Genomic DNA, 12,805 nt, shown 5'->3' with positions numbered 1-12,805 from the left:
GCATTACTTATGCTGTTTTGAGTTAATTACATAATAATATTGCCTTGTATACACCTTAATTAGATTAAATATTGATCAGTGCACTTTTATTGATACTTCATTACCACACAATAACTGTCTTGTTATATCTAGATGAAACTTTAAATTAATTAAAGACTTTGGATGTAAATGAAAAGTTATGGAAAGAGATCCCTTTTAAAACACAAACAGGACTAGAAAGCTCAGTCTATGAATTAAAGCAGAAAAGAAAAATTCAACTCAACCTATTTTAAGGGTTTAAAGTAATTAGATCTAAGAATGATGATCCAATTTTTTCCCCAATAGGCTTCAGCTGTAATATCAGTTAGACTAGGTTCATCTATCACTCTGTGTTAAGGAAGAGGTTATGAAATATTACAATTATTCCTAAGGATTATGGTCTTTGTTTATTTCAAAAAGAAGCTAGATTTTAAACAGCATCTAAGATTTGTTAGCATGTGATTAAGGCTGTTTATTTTCATGCTGATGAGCTGAGAGCTGTTTCAATGGAGAGATGCTGTAATCTTCCCATGATCTGGAAAATAATTCATGGCACTTTTTATGTTGTCATTAACTGTCATGTCTCTTGAGTTAAATATGAGCCCTGTCATTTGGAAGTCAGAAAGCGGCTCCTAAATTTCTCAATTTCATTAGCAATTGATTCAAATCATTTCCCGAAAATAGTCTGAATTGACATATGAATTGTAGTGGTTCCTCAGCTTGGTGATTAATTAATCAAGCCATCAGGTTCACATTAAACTATTTATCAATCTTACGATTTCCTGCTTTTCAGAAAAAATTAAAAAGCACTCTAATGATATTTTATGAGTTTGGAGAAAAATTAAAATGGGACCAAAAAAAAAGTAATGTGTCCTTCCTAATTCTGAAGCTCTGTGATGTCAGTTTCTGTGAGCCAAGACACGCGGGGAGAGTGGGCTGGAATGTGCACCCCAGAGACGGCACCGTGGGGCATCCTGTGGGCCTCAGTTTCTCTACCTGTAAAATAGATAAATGAACTAAGCGATCTCTCGTTTTTCTTTCACTTTTAAAATCATGGGAGTCTGTGAATCAAAATGGGACGTGATCGTCGTTCCTTTTATTTTTATAGTTTCAATATATGCCATTGGCTTTACGTTAACAAAAACCAAACAAACAGTGTAGGGTCATTGATAGAGGCACAGAGTCCAAATTAAGATTGTAATTGACGTTCTTGGAGCAACATTGGACACTGTTCTGCAATTTGCATTTGAAATACTATTTTCCACGAATGCCCACATTAGTCTGGGTCTTTTCTGTGGCTGTTAGAACAAGGGGCTACAGCTGATTGCCTCAGCCCCGAGTGACAGTGTGAACCTTTCCAAGCCTTGGGCCCCACCGAAAGCTGTTCGCTGAGAAAACTGCTGGCAAAACATCAAGTTGTTTGCCTATTTAGCCTCATTCAAACTTTGCTGAGTTCAGTTAATAGCCAGTTCTTTTCAAAATAAACAACTAGCCAACCGAATTCAGTCCCTTGTCTTTGGAATTTGCTGTGTGTGTACCGACAAAACAAATGTCTCATTCTACACAAATCCCCCTGGGATGACTTACAGAATGCTGAGGTTTCTCCCTTAAAGTTAACTGCGTTTTAAGTGCTGGACTTCCTCTGATGTTCTAGAACAGAGGGTACAAGCCACAGAGAAAGGCCCCCATGCGGGCCCCTGTGCTTCTCCATCTGGGACAGAGGCAGCCTTTCTGGCTTCATGTCCCAGCCTCAGGAAGATGGGGAAAATGAAATGTCCTTTTCTTCATCTCTTCTCCTCCTCGGGATGGGCTGTGGCTAGCCGGCCCTGTGCAGTGCAAACTGCCCAGACTTCAGATGGAGTCCAGAAAATACACCAGCCATGACCTTCCTTGGGGACTGGGGGCAACTACCCCCCACTCCAACCTTGAGGAAATGGATGGAGGCCTTTGGGTCTGGGGTCTCACTGGTACCACTGCAGTGCTGACCGTCCCCTGCTACTGACACACATACACCTGATCCACGAGGAGGTCAAGAGCCAAGGAGAACTTGCCCAAGAATGACACCTCTTGGAAAACTCTGGCCTGGTAGGGGAGTGAGGTGGAAATGGCAAAGTGGAATGCCTACGTGACACACAAACCCATAAAGCATCTCATATTTAGACTTCAACTGTGTCTCCAAATGAGGTTATTCACGCAACTGCCGAGATGCATGATGGAATTGGAGAAAAAACAAAGTTCATCCCATGACCAGAAACTTACTGTTCTTTTTTGGAAAAATATTGTCCATAACCCTCATTTTATCAATTTGGTGATCAGCTTAGGCGTAGCACTTTTTTTTTTTAAGTAGGCCCCATGCCCAGCATGGAGCCCAGTGCAAGGCTCGAACTTATGACCCTAAGATCATGACCTGATCTGAGATCAAGAGTCTGATGCTTAACTGACTCAGTCACCTACACACCCTGCACAATATATATATTTTTTAACTTAAAGAGTTAATTTGTTTAGCATAACCATTAAACATGTAATGTGATTTTCATAACTCCATTCCAGTATTTTTTTCATATTTTTTTCATATACCAGGAGCTTTAAGAAAACAGAGAAGCCCAGGCCTCTTTCAATCTCTCTGAGGCTTTACTCATCTGTCCTGGGCATCCTTCAATTTCATCTCCAAGTCAAAGCCATGTAGTAAAAGGAAAATAACACCTGGGAGATGCACATTACAAGTACCAAATGAATGACGTAAGCCCTGTAGTAGCCTTGGTGCATTGCCAAGAGACACCTCCAATTATATTACTAAAGAGAAGGAAAAATCCCTCACCTCTAGATGATATCCTACTCCTGCTATTTTGTTATAATGCACTTGTAATGCATAACTATCCCAAGCCCTTTCTGGAATATGCCATGCTTTCAAACTCCCAGACTAGCACCATGAGGATGGAAAGGAATTACATTTGCAAATGTCAGCCCACCTCATCCATCTCCCCTCATTCAAACAATACGCATTCGAGGTTCAGCAATCGGAGTTATATATTTTTCCTTAATGTTGTTGTAAGGTAATGGTTCTCTTATCTGAAATTCATCAGCCTGCTATAAATTTAAACTCCATTACTGCCAATAGAGAAAAGCTAAGCACCAAACCACTTTCAATAAATTTGCACTTATGCAATTGAACTGATACGGCCTCAGAGGAAAAGGTGAAACTCGTCTTGAGATATTTAAGTTAGTGTGAGTCACTGCTTCGTCTGGTGTTAAATTGGATCCATCGAGAAATGTAGGGCAGCACTCATCAGCCCTGAGTTATACGAAGAGATTTCAGGCTGAAAAAAAAAAAAATCTGTCTCCAGCATTCATTATTAGATGGTGTAATTCTAAGAAACCAGTGGCTGGCTCTGTTATTTGGCACAACTAAATGCTACAAATGGAAATCTTGATGGATGAATGTTTTTATGAACAACATTAATCAGGCTCAGGCCAGCCCAGGTCCTGGAGATTTGTCATGTCCAGTCATGAAGCTGTAAGTGAGGATGTCTCCGTACTCAAAGCGAAGAGGGTAATTACAAACATTTGCACGAAGCTTCAGGATTGACGGATAATACCCGCCCAGATCTAATACACCCGCCTGGGGATACAACAACTGTTGTTCCCGTCTCCTATCTCTGATCAGAAAACTGAGGCTCAGAAATGTGGTATGACCACCTTGCCTGGGTTTGGGAAAGTAATGACAAGTGATGTCTTCCTGGCTCTGTGTTTTCGGTGGTGGAAGATTGAGAACACGCCCAATTCAGCAGTCTCGAAAAGCTGCCAGGGTCTCTTGGTGAAGAAGGACATCTTGATCCAGAGCCAAAAGAATCAAATGAGATACCCACAGAGGCACGGCTGTAGCTTCCTTGGAGAAGGGGCCTCCCAAACCTGACCTCCTGAAGCAGTCCAGCCTGGGGAGAGGGGTCAGCTGGCCAATTAGAGTTGATGGTTTTACAGGCCGAGGACAGCATGACCAGGCCAGAGCTCCCAGGCTGCTAAGGATTGGGGATTTAGATACTTAAGATGAGTTCTATTTATGGTCGGAAAAAAACATGTCTCTGTGGACTGGAGCATGGGAAGTTTAACTCCCAGGGCATAATGAGCACGCTACAAGTTGTGAGGGCTTAGCTGTCAGACACACACACATGCCCACGACCACACACCCTCCCCAGCCCCTCCTCCCCTCCTCAGCCTAGTGCCCATTCTAAGGCCAGAGCTGGCATCACATACCCGTTGCAAGAACGGAACAGCATTTGCACTTAATTGGATGATATACATTATTCATGAGCCTTGAGTCTGTGATGATTTTGGCATTCATTAGGGGGGGAAAACGGGGCATTAGTTTTCGTGGTACAAAACATTCCGTATTAAACTTCATTTGCAATCCACTTTTAAATGTGAGGAATTAGAAATGCTTTTAAGCAAAGTTAGGGACTATGAAATAGCTGGAAAACAAGTAGCAACAACTTCTAAAGATGGCGAAGAAAGGAGTAAAAGCTGGGAATTTCAGATGTCTCTGCACTCAGAGCTCCGAGCTCCAAGTATAGGAGAAGGAAGTCACCCTAAACTAAAGCAAGTTAATAAAAATTACAAGGATAATAATGATACATGTGTGTAGGCATGTGCACAGACTTATGCATGTATATACCATATATATTATATATGGATATCTAGATTTCATATTTGATTACGTGTATATATGCCTATATGTTCATATATGTTAATACATAATATACATATATTCAACATTTATTACTTATTTATTTATAAAAATTTTATTTATTTATTCATGAGAGACACAGAGAGAGAGAGAAAGAGAGGCAGAGACACAGGCAGAGGGAGAAGCAGGCTCCAAGCAGGGAGCCTGACGTGGGACTCGATCCCCGGTCTCCAGGATCATGCCCTGGGCCGAAGGCAGCACTAAACCGCTGAGCCATCTGGGCTGCCCATATTCAACATTTACTTAAAGCAATGGATGCAAAAAAACAAAACAAAACAAAACAAAACAAAACAAAACAATGGATGCATTGAGGGTTGCTTTCTTTTTTTTGCATCTACTTGTCCAAAATAAAGGTATCATTTCCTGATGGATAAATGAGACTTAGTTTAGGGTGGCCTCATGCCCTTCTTCATTCCATTTAGAATAAAGACTTCAAGTCATACCAGAAGTTTCTCTAGGCTGAGCTTAAATACTCCTCGTTTCCCTTTGCACAGTGTCTGTAGAATCTCAGAGTTGAGGTCATCTAAGTCAATCCCTTCATTGTGCAAATGAAGAAACTGAGGCACCATGAGGGGTCTGGTATCCCTATGCTCAGAGGGTGGAGGGCAGAGGAAATCCAGCCTTCTTTGTAACCTTCCTGTGCCAGCTCCCTACATGGCATGGCTCCCTGGGAAAGATTTGAAGTCACACAATCTGGTGCGGACACTGGAGGATGGCAGGCAAGCCTCTTCTTCTTGCTAAGCCTCAACTCTTCAGTTTTACAAAAAAAGATGAATTTTGGATGTCAGGAGTTTTGAGGTGATAGCTACAGGTAAAGCCCTTGGGATGGAGCCCAGCATATATTAGGTCTCCACAAAGCTTCCCTGTGACTGTCTGGATTTTAAAGTCGGAGCATACAGCTCACGTGGACATTCTTGCTATTGCCTGCTAAGCTGTCCCATATCGGTGACACTCGTCTAATGTCCCCAGTTGGACGTGGGGATCCTTAGATCAGTTTCGTGTTTAGTCCCACTTTAGTGATCCCCAGAGCCTGATCTTCATTTAACTAGCAGGTGCTCAACAATGCTACCAGTTGTGTTTTACACAGTGGGACAAGTTATGATTTCACACGTCCCTACAATGCTGATGTACCTGCCGTCAGAAATCAGTGCCGATTCTGTACTGTAGAAAATCCCACGTACAAGAATATCCACGTGCGAAGTTCCCCTCATTGTCTCAATTAATGCTCGCAAAGATCCAGGCGGGCAGTTACCACCATCTGCATGTAATAGAGGAGGAAAGTGAGCTTTGGGAGTGGGGAAGGGAGCTGTGTGCCCGCAATCCAGCAACAAAAGGATGGGTGTGGAAGATAATTGCAAGCTTCCCATCCTATATCCACCTGGGATCCCACTCCAAACCCTGTCTCTCGGTAGAGACTCACTATCTGTTGTGGGTTGAACTCCACAAAGCAGGGCCCCTATTTCAGTACGGTGCTTTCAGAAGAGTAGGATAAATAGGCTGGCTCATTTCTTCGAATGTTTTATTTGAGAAAGCCCCAAAGCCAGAGTAAAGTGATTGCCCGTCACCAAGGGTCTGAAGCACGGCTCCAAGAGGCTCATCATAAGAGGGAAATTTCTTTGAAGTTTCCCATTAAAATTCACATCCATTTGAGTCAACTCCACATTAAAATATATGTGTTTATTTTAATACACATTTACTGCTTAAATCTTGAAGTGAAATAGGCATTGAAAGAAAATGCACCATTTTATCTTATGGTTCAGGGCACCCAGGGCCCGCAGCTGCACACTGAGATTCAGAAGAATGGTTGGGGGCTCTTTATCTCTATGGTAATCCCCAAATCTCAGCTCCAGCCCGGATGCGTGGTGACCCCCACAGCCCATTATCATCAGGACGAAGCTAATGGGCCTCGATGAGGGCGGGTCTACACACGCAACCGGGCTGACCCATCCGTCAATTTTTCTTAAGGAGCCACTGAGGATGCCTGCCTTCCCACAAAAGCCTGAAGAGCCGCCGAACTCATTTCTCTTCTGTCCATGTGTATTAATTCCTGTTTCTGTAATGAGATACAGGGGAGAAAAAAGGGCTGAGGACTGATGTGGAATCAGATTGGGCCTGATGAGTTATGGAGGCTGCCTTCTCATCAGCGATGTAAAACAGCCCGGGCTCTATTTACTGCTGCTGTCAGCAGGATCGATAAATAACATTTTCAGTGACATGAAGAGGGAACGTGTAAGCTCAGTGAAATGAAGGGGAGCCAGAGGTAGAAGCAGACAATGCTCTTTTTTTTTTTTTCCCTCTTTCTGCCCTGGCAGGAGTCACCTGTTTGGGGGAGAGAAAGGGGCACCGATCTGGTTTTGCTTTTAAGGGAGGAGGCTGCATCCTGGGATGGAGGAGAGGGCTTCTCAGCTGAGAGGGAAGGCAAGGAAGGGCATGGCCCATTGTCACTATAACTTCCCTCCTGTGCTGAGCCACACCCCCATCTGAGCCCACTGTCAGCAACACCCCACATTTTTAGCCACTTCAAAGACAGGCATTTTGGCTTCTTGTTTATACTGGAAATAGAGTCCAGGCCCAAGGTAGAACCCAGAAGAGGCGTGCCTGACTGCCAGAAGGCTGAGAGGAGGCTGACCAATGAGAAGGGCCTCCCTGGTTAGAGGCATTAGGTGGGGGGACCTAGAGCACAGCAGAATTCCAAGTCCCTCCAACAAGAGTTGGGAGTCAAGAATTAGCCTCGTCATGTAATTCCCACTTTGAGGGAATCTCTGAGGTCATGAGAATCATCTGTTCAGGACACATGAGGGGCTGACCCAGTATCTGCACACAGGGAGATCACCAGCATTTTCCATTCTAGGCTCCCCCCATGCTGCATGGGTGGTGGGATCATCTGATGCAAGGCAGCGGCCCAGCTAACTGGAGCCCATTGGCTTTGCACGCCCTGGGAGACTGGCCTTCTGCCTGGAAGTGGTGGGCTAGGTGGTAGGTTGGGGTCCTGGGAACCCCGGAGACAGTCCCTGGGTAGCCCATCCTGCCTTTGCTGTTCAGACAGCTTTGTAACAACATGCTCTCAGCTGAAATCACGGTAGAGAAGCTCAGTTGCCGGTTTGATGAGCAAAATCACTTTGAGGACTTCATTTGCCTTAATTCCGTCCCCCTCCCCCCAACACTTTCTTATCATGTTCATTTGGGTTAGGAACCATGAACGGTTAAGAGTCATTTATATATCTTGGTTGGACATGTCAGATTCTTTGTGGCATGTGAAAGTTCTGACAGAAACCAGCTATGAGAGCTCCAGAGCACGGGGGAAGACAGAGGAAGAGCAAGGAGGGTCATTAGCGTGCGAACAGAGAGAAGGGGAGGCCGAGAGAGGAAATGAACAGAAGACGAGAAAGAAACGAGGGGAAGGACGGAAAAAAAAAAAGGCGCTGGGGGAAAGGGAAGTGAGAGGGCCAGGAGAGGGGGACTGGTCAGCAAATCCCTGCTCCCCTCAAGTCAGCCTTAGATTGAAAAAAACCATTATTTGGGTGGAAAAGTACATCATTAGAAGAAGCTCTTCAGGTGCTGTGTTGAAAAGTATCAGGAAATAGGACAATAGATTATACACTCTCATTCCAAGTATTTGGGGGAAATCCAGTGAAATCCTCTGACACCATGACTATGTGAGAGTTAAAGTCCTTTCTTAGACTCGTAATAGCAGATGTTTACTGGATGCCATGCATTGTTCAAAGTACTTCACCAGTATTAATGTACCACAGCTACATGCCAAGCCTATGAAATTGGGGCCATTACTGTGCCTGTTCTAGGAAGCTGCACAGAGCTGGAGTAAACTGTCTAGGGCTACACAATCAGGAATGTAGGAGCAAGGGTTTGAGGTGGCTCCAGAGCCTGGACAGCTCACCACCTGATGCTTCTGCCTCTCATTCACTGTTGAGTTGTTCATTCATCCCATAGATATTTATTGAGGCCCTACTATGTGTCAGTCCTCTAGTAGCATCACCTGGACACAAAGCATACAAGCAAGAACAGGCACATTCTCTGCTCTGAAGGACAACTGGACTGATGGGTGAGGCCTCACAATCAGTGTTAACTGCTTGGTTCTTTGTCTTCATGCTCTGAAAGGGATAAACAGGACAGGGGCTCAAGAATTTGCGTTTTGATTACACTCCCATATGATGTCAGTGTTGGTGGCCTGAGGACCTCACTTGGAGGACCACTGATTCAGAGATAGTGTTGTAAATAAGAAGAACAGAAACTGAGATCTAGATTCTCTTTGAGAGGTTTGCAGGGTGAGAGGAAGGAGGAGAGAATGTCTGTAGGCCTGGAGGCAACAAGCAGATGCCACTTTGAGAAATGGAGGTAATGGTCAGAACTCGGAAGTGTATGGCTAGCAAAGGATGGGAGGTGATACTGAGGGGCCAGGTGAATTTAATGCAGCTCTCACACATTCCAGGAAGGATCACTCCCCCGCCAAGAAAACTTCCATAGAGCTACCACATGGGGTTCGTGGTTTCCAAAAAGTAAAGTCATCTTTTGATATGAAAGGCAAGTTGGATTTCCAATCACTTATTGGGCCTTCTTCCATGTTCTCTTGGGGAATTTGTCCCAGGTTGCATTGACATCATGTTTCTTTTGCTGCATGGGAATAATAAACACACACAAGTCCATGGTGTGGCTTTCTCCATGATAAAACCCAGCTCTTTATGGCAATCACATAGGGGACTGCTTCTGCAAATGATCTTGAGAACTAGATGATCCCACTGGCTGCTCAGAAGGTTCCAAATCCCATGATATGCATTCCTATTAACCTATGGATCATCATGAGACTTCTATTCATATGCAAATGTTTTCCCAGGAAAGATAATATATCGTGATCATAGGTCCTCATAAATACAGTCATAGGGAGGAGCTTAAGGGGATACGTACTTTCTATCCATGACCTGGCCTGGGACTTGGGGAGCAGAGGGGTCTCTTGGGATTCCCTGATAAAATGTCTTCACCTGCATAGTGGTTGTGCTCTTTCTGACCACCGGACTGCGACAGACACATGCATCCACAGCTCTGCCCGGCATAATCTACGCACATATTTATTGTGATTTTTGTTGACCAGTTCATTCATTGACTGGTCCATGTGAAAGTTGCCCCAGGGCTCACAGAGGTGGACATATGCAGTCTCCAGAAATGTTTTATGGCCACAATCACAAATGGATAGCAAAAATCTAGGAGCCACATCTAAGGGGTAGCCTGTGAGCATGGGTACCTAAGTGGGCTCTTAGGAACAAGTAAAAATGCAGCATGAAGAAAATGAGAGCAGTAGAGTAAACTCAAAGAGCGATGGGAGACACCGAGGGATGGGAAAAGAGAATAGATGGGGCAGCCCTGGGGTACTATAAGCACAATTGCTTCTGCTTCCTTTGTGGATAGAGTGGCTGACCCTGCAGGGTCAGTGAGCTCGGTCGTGAACCCCAAAGAAGCACAATATCACTACTGTGCTCCCTAAGTGAGACAGCATTCTAGTCTGGAATGCCAGAGTAGTGCAAATCTTTCACTGAGATAGAAACTAAACCAAAACCCAAACCACACTGAAACAAACAAACAAACAAATAAAACACAGGAAGCAAAAAAAAAATATATATATCACTTAAGTTCTGAAACATAAATTCCAGTTTGAATTTTCTTTTCTGTTCTCTGGGTACCTTGAGGCATCTGGCAGTTATCCTGGGGTGACACGGTTGGGGCGCAGGGGTGGTGGCATGAGGAGGAGTGTGAGTAGGGAGTTCTAATCCTCCTACCCGTTGCTGCCTCTAAATCATTCAGAAGAGCGACTCTTCTTTTTAGAAATGGGTTAGCAAGATCCCATGGACTTTCTTTTTCCCCCCTCATCAGAGGTTGATCAGAAGGACTGTTCCTGTTTTTTCTCTCTCTCAAAACCTGATAGATGTCAGGCACCCAGCTTGTTAACTGCTGATTTGGCTATCATTACTTTCTGCTTCAGATGACTGCCCCATTTATCTTGGCTTAATACATTACCATGCCAACATACGGTGGTATATAGGTATTCTTTTATTATGCTCAAGTAGCATATTGAAGCATGTTTCAATTTAGAGTGACACACAAATCTAACTTTCCTCACCCTTTAATTTGACTCAGTGGAAACACAATGTGGGCATAACAGACAATGTACAGTCTATTAGCAATTTTACAGTGAATCACTGTTAAGAGTCTGTCATCTTAGTATTTATTTCACTAAGTCGCATATGATCTAGTTGAACAATTCATATATGCCTGTATTTTGCTTCCTGACAACCTGGGTAGAAAGCACATCTAGGACGGCATATGAAATATGCATGCGTCCTTCCATGAAGATATTTATAAATACATGATTTTAATAGTGAAAAACGCAAACAAGGATGACACAACTGATTCTGCACCAATATGCATAGTTATTATTGAATTTTTAAACTCATTAAAGGAAAAAGTTTAAAGAAGTGGCTTTACGAACTAGGGACACAGCGTCAGGTTTTGCGTGTCTCAGGCTTCTTCTGGGAGAAAGAGATGGGGAGAGTTTTCAGTGAGCCACCAGACCACAGCAAAAAAAAAAAGTTCATTGACCTTTTGGTGAAGTAGTGTGAATCTTTTCTTCATATTTGTTGCTTTAGAAAATGATGAAAAGGATTGTATAGAAAATTCATATTTGTCTCCAAGCACTACTAATTCAATCACAACAGTACTCTAGTAGATCTGAAAAATAACGGTATACACATACACACACACATGTAGATCCTTGAGATAATACAGTGTATATTTATGTATGTGCATGTGTGCATATACAGGTGTGTATATACAGGTGCATATACAGGTGTGTGTATATAGGTGTGTGTGTATATATGTATATATATATGTCACTATGTAAAGTTACATCTCAAAAAAAAAAGTTATATCTCATCTTCCACGTTCTCAAACTCAACTTTGAACCATTCTTCCCAATTCACTCTTTACTTATTCTCCATACAGTCTTGCACAACTGCCTTGTTGATGTTCCTTTAAACTTTTTAGTTGGCTATGTTTTGGGCTTATTTAGAAGTGCTGCTTCATTCCTAGATATTAGTCAGGACCATTTTTATCAAAGATGATAGAAAGTTTCCAGTTACAGCAGACAGTGAATTTCTTTGTTGTTTGGTTGCTGTTACTTTGTTTAACCTAATTTGAAATGGGTTATAAGATATATAGCTTCAGGCATTGCTAGATCCAGGTGCTCTGATGATGTTGTCAGGGCTCTCTGGCTATCTTTCCATGTCTGGATTCACTTTCCACTGTATGATTGTGTCATTCTCAGATAGGCTCTTTCCAGGTAGTGATAAAGATGATTTTTAGCATCCTCAGGCCTTTACACTAATGGCTCATGATTGAAGAGAAAGAAAACCATTCTTTCAGCCAACATGTATAAGCTCAGGGAGGTTTCTGACTGGCTCTACTTGGGTCACGCCCCAAATCACTGGGATAACCATTAGATCTGTTCACACTTTGGGTCTAGCCTAGTGACTTGTGCCCAGTTTAGGGCCAGGGGCTAAATGGGGTTCCATGATTAATGCCTCATCATAACCACATGGAATGTAGTGTGTATTGAGAGGTAGGGTGGGGAGGGAAAAGGGGAATCAGAAGTAGAAACCACCTCTCCACCTTCCCTACTTAGGTACCTTGACTCAGATTACCTCAGCTAATTATCTCTCCCAATTTTATCACACTTGGGACTTTCCACTCCATTACCCTTTACCCAGGTCTCAACCACTTTTTTTCTCAAGCATCTTCTAAACCACAGCTGCAGTTGCTCAGGATTTTCCCAGGGAAAGCAGGAGTCAACAAAAGCCCAAGAGATAAAACACTTGCATGGCCAATAAGTCTTAAAGTAGGCAGTAAAAGATGGGCAGATGGTCTCCATCCAAGATTCTTGGAAAAGCAGCCAGACATTCTGTGCACGCTTGATAAACATCAAACAAATCACAGACATCTGTGAAGATGGGTTCTACCCATGACCACTGGCTGGATCCCTGG

General features: G+C 43.3%; 2 long non-coding RNA genes across 2 annotated transcripts in view; one reads left to right on the top strand and one right to left on the bottom strand.

Moving 5' to 3' along the window:
- LOC140632065 (uncharacterized) overlaps positions 1 to 12,805 on the top strand; it is a 56,390-nt gene that overhangs the window by 7,266 nt on the left and 36,319 nt on the right. The gene's annotated exons all lie outside the window — the stretch shown is intronic.
- Positions 10,969 to 12,805, bottom strand: part of LOC140632064 (uncharacterized) — a 28,779-nt gene continuing 26,942 nt past the window's right edge. Inside the window, exon 3 of the long non-coding RNA XR_012029577.1 lies at positions 10,969 to 12,801. This is a non-coding gene — a long non-coding RNA (uncharacterized lncRNA). The remainder of the gene's footprint in view (positions 12,802 to 12,805) is intronic.

Source organism: Canis lupus, chromosome 4, assembly GCF_048164855.1.
Source record: "Canis lupus baileyi chromosome 4, mCanLup2.hap1, whole genome shotgun sequence".
Lineage (NCBI taxonomy): Eukaryota > Metazoa > Chordata > Mammalia > Carnivora > Canidae > Canis > Canis lupus.
Note: the sequence above shows the minus strand (reverse complement) of the source record. Positions and strands in the feature narration are given on the sequence as shown.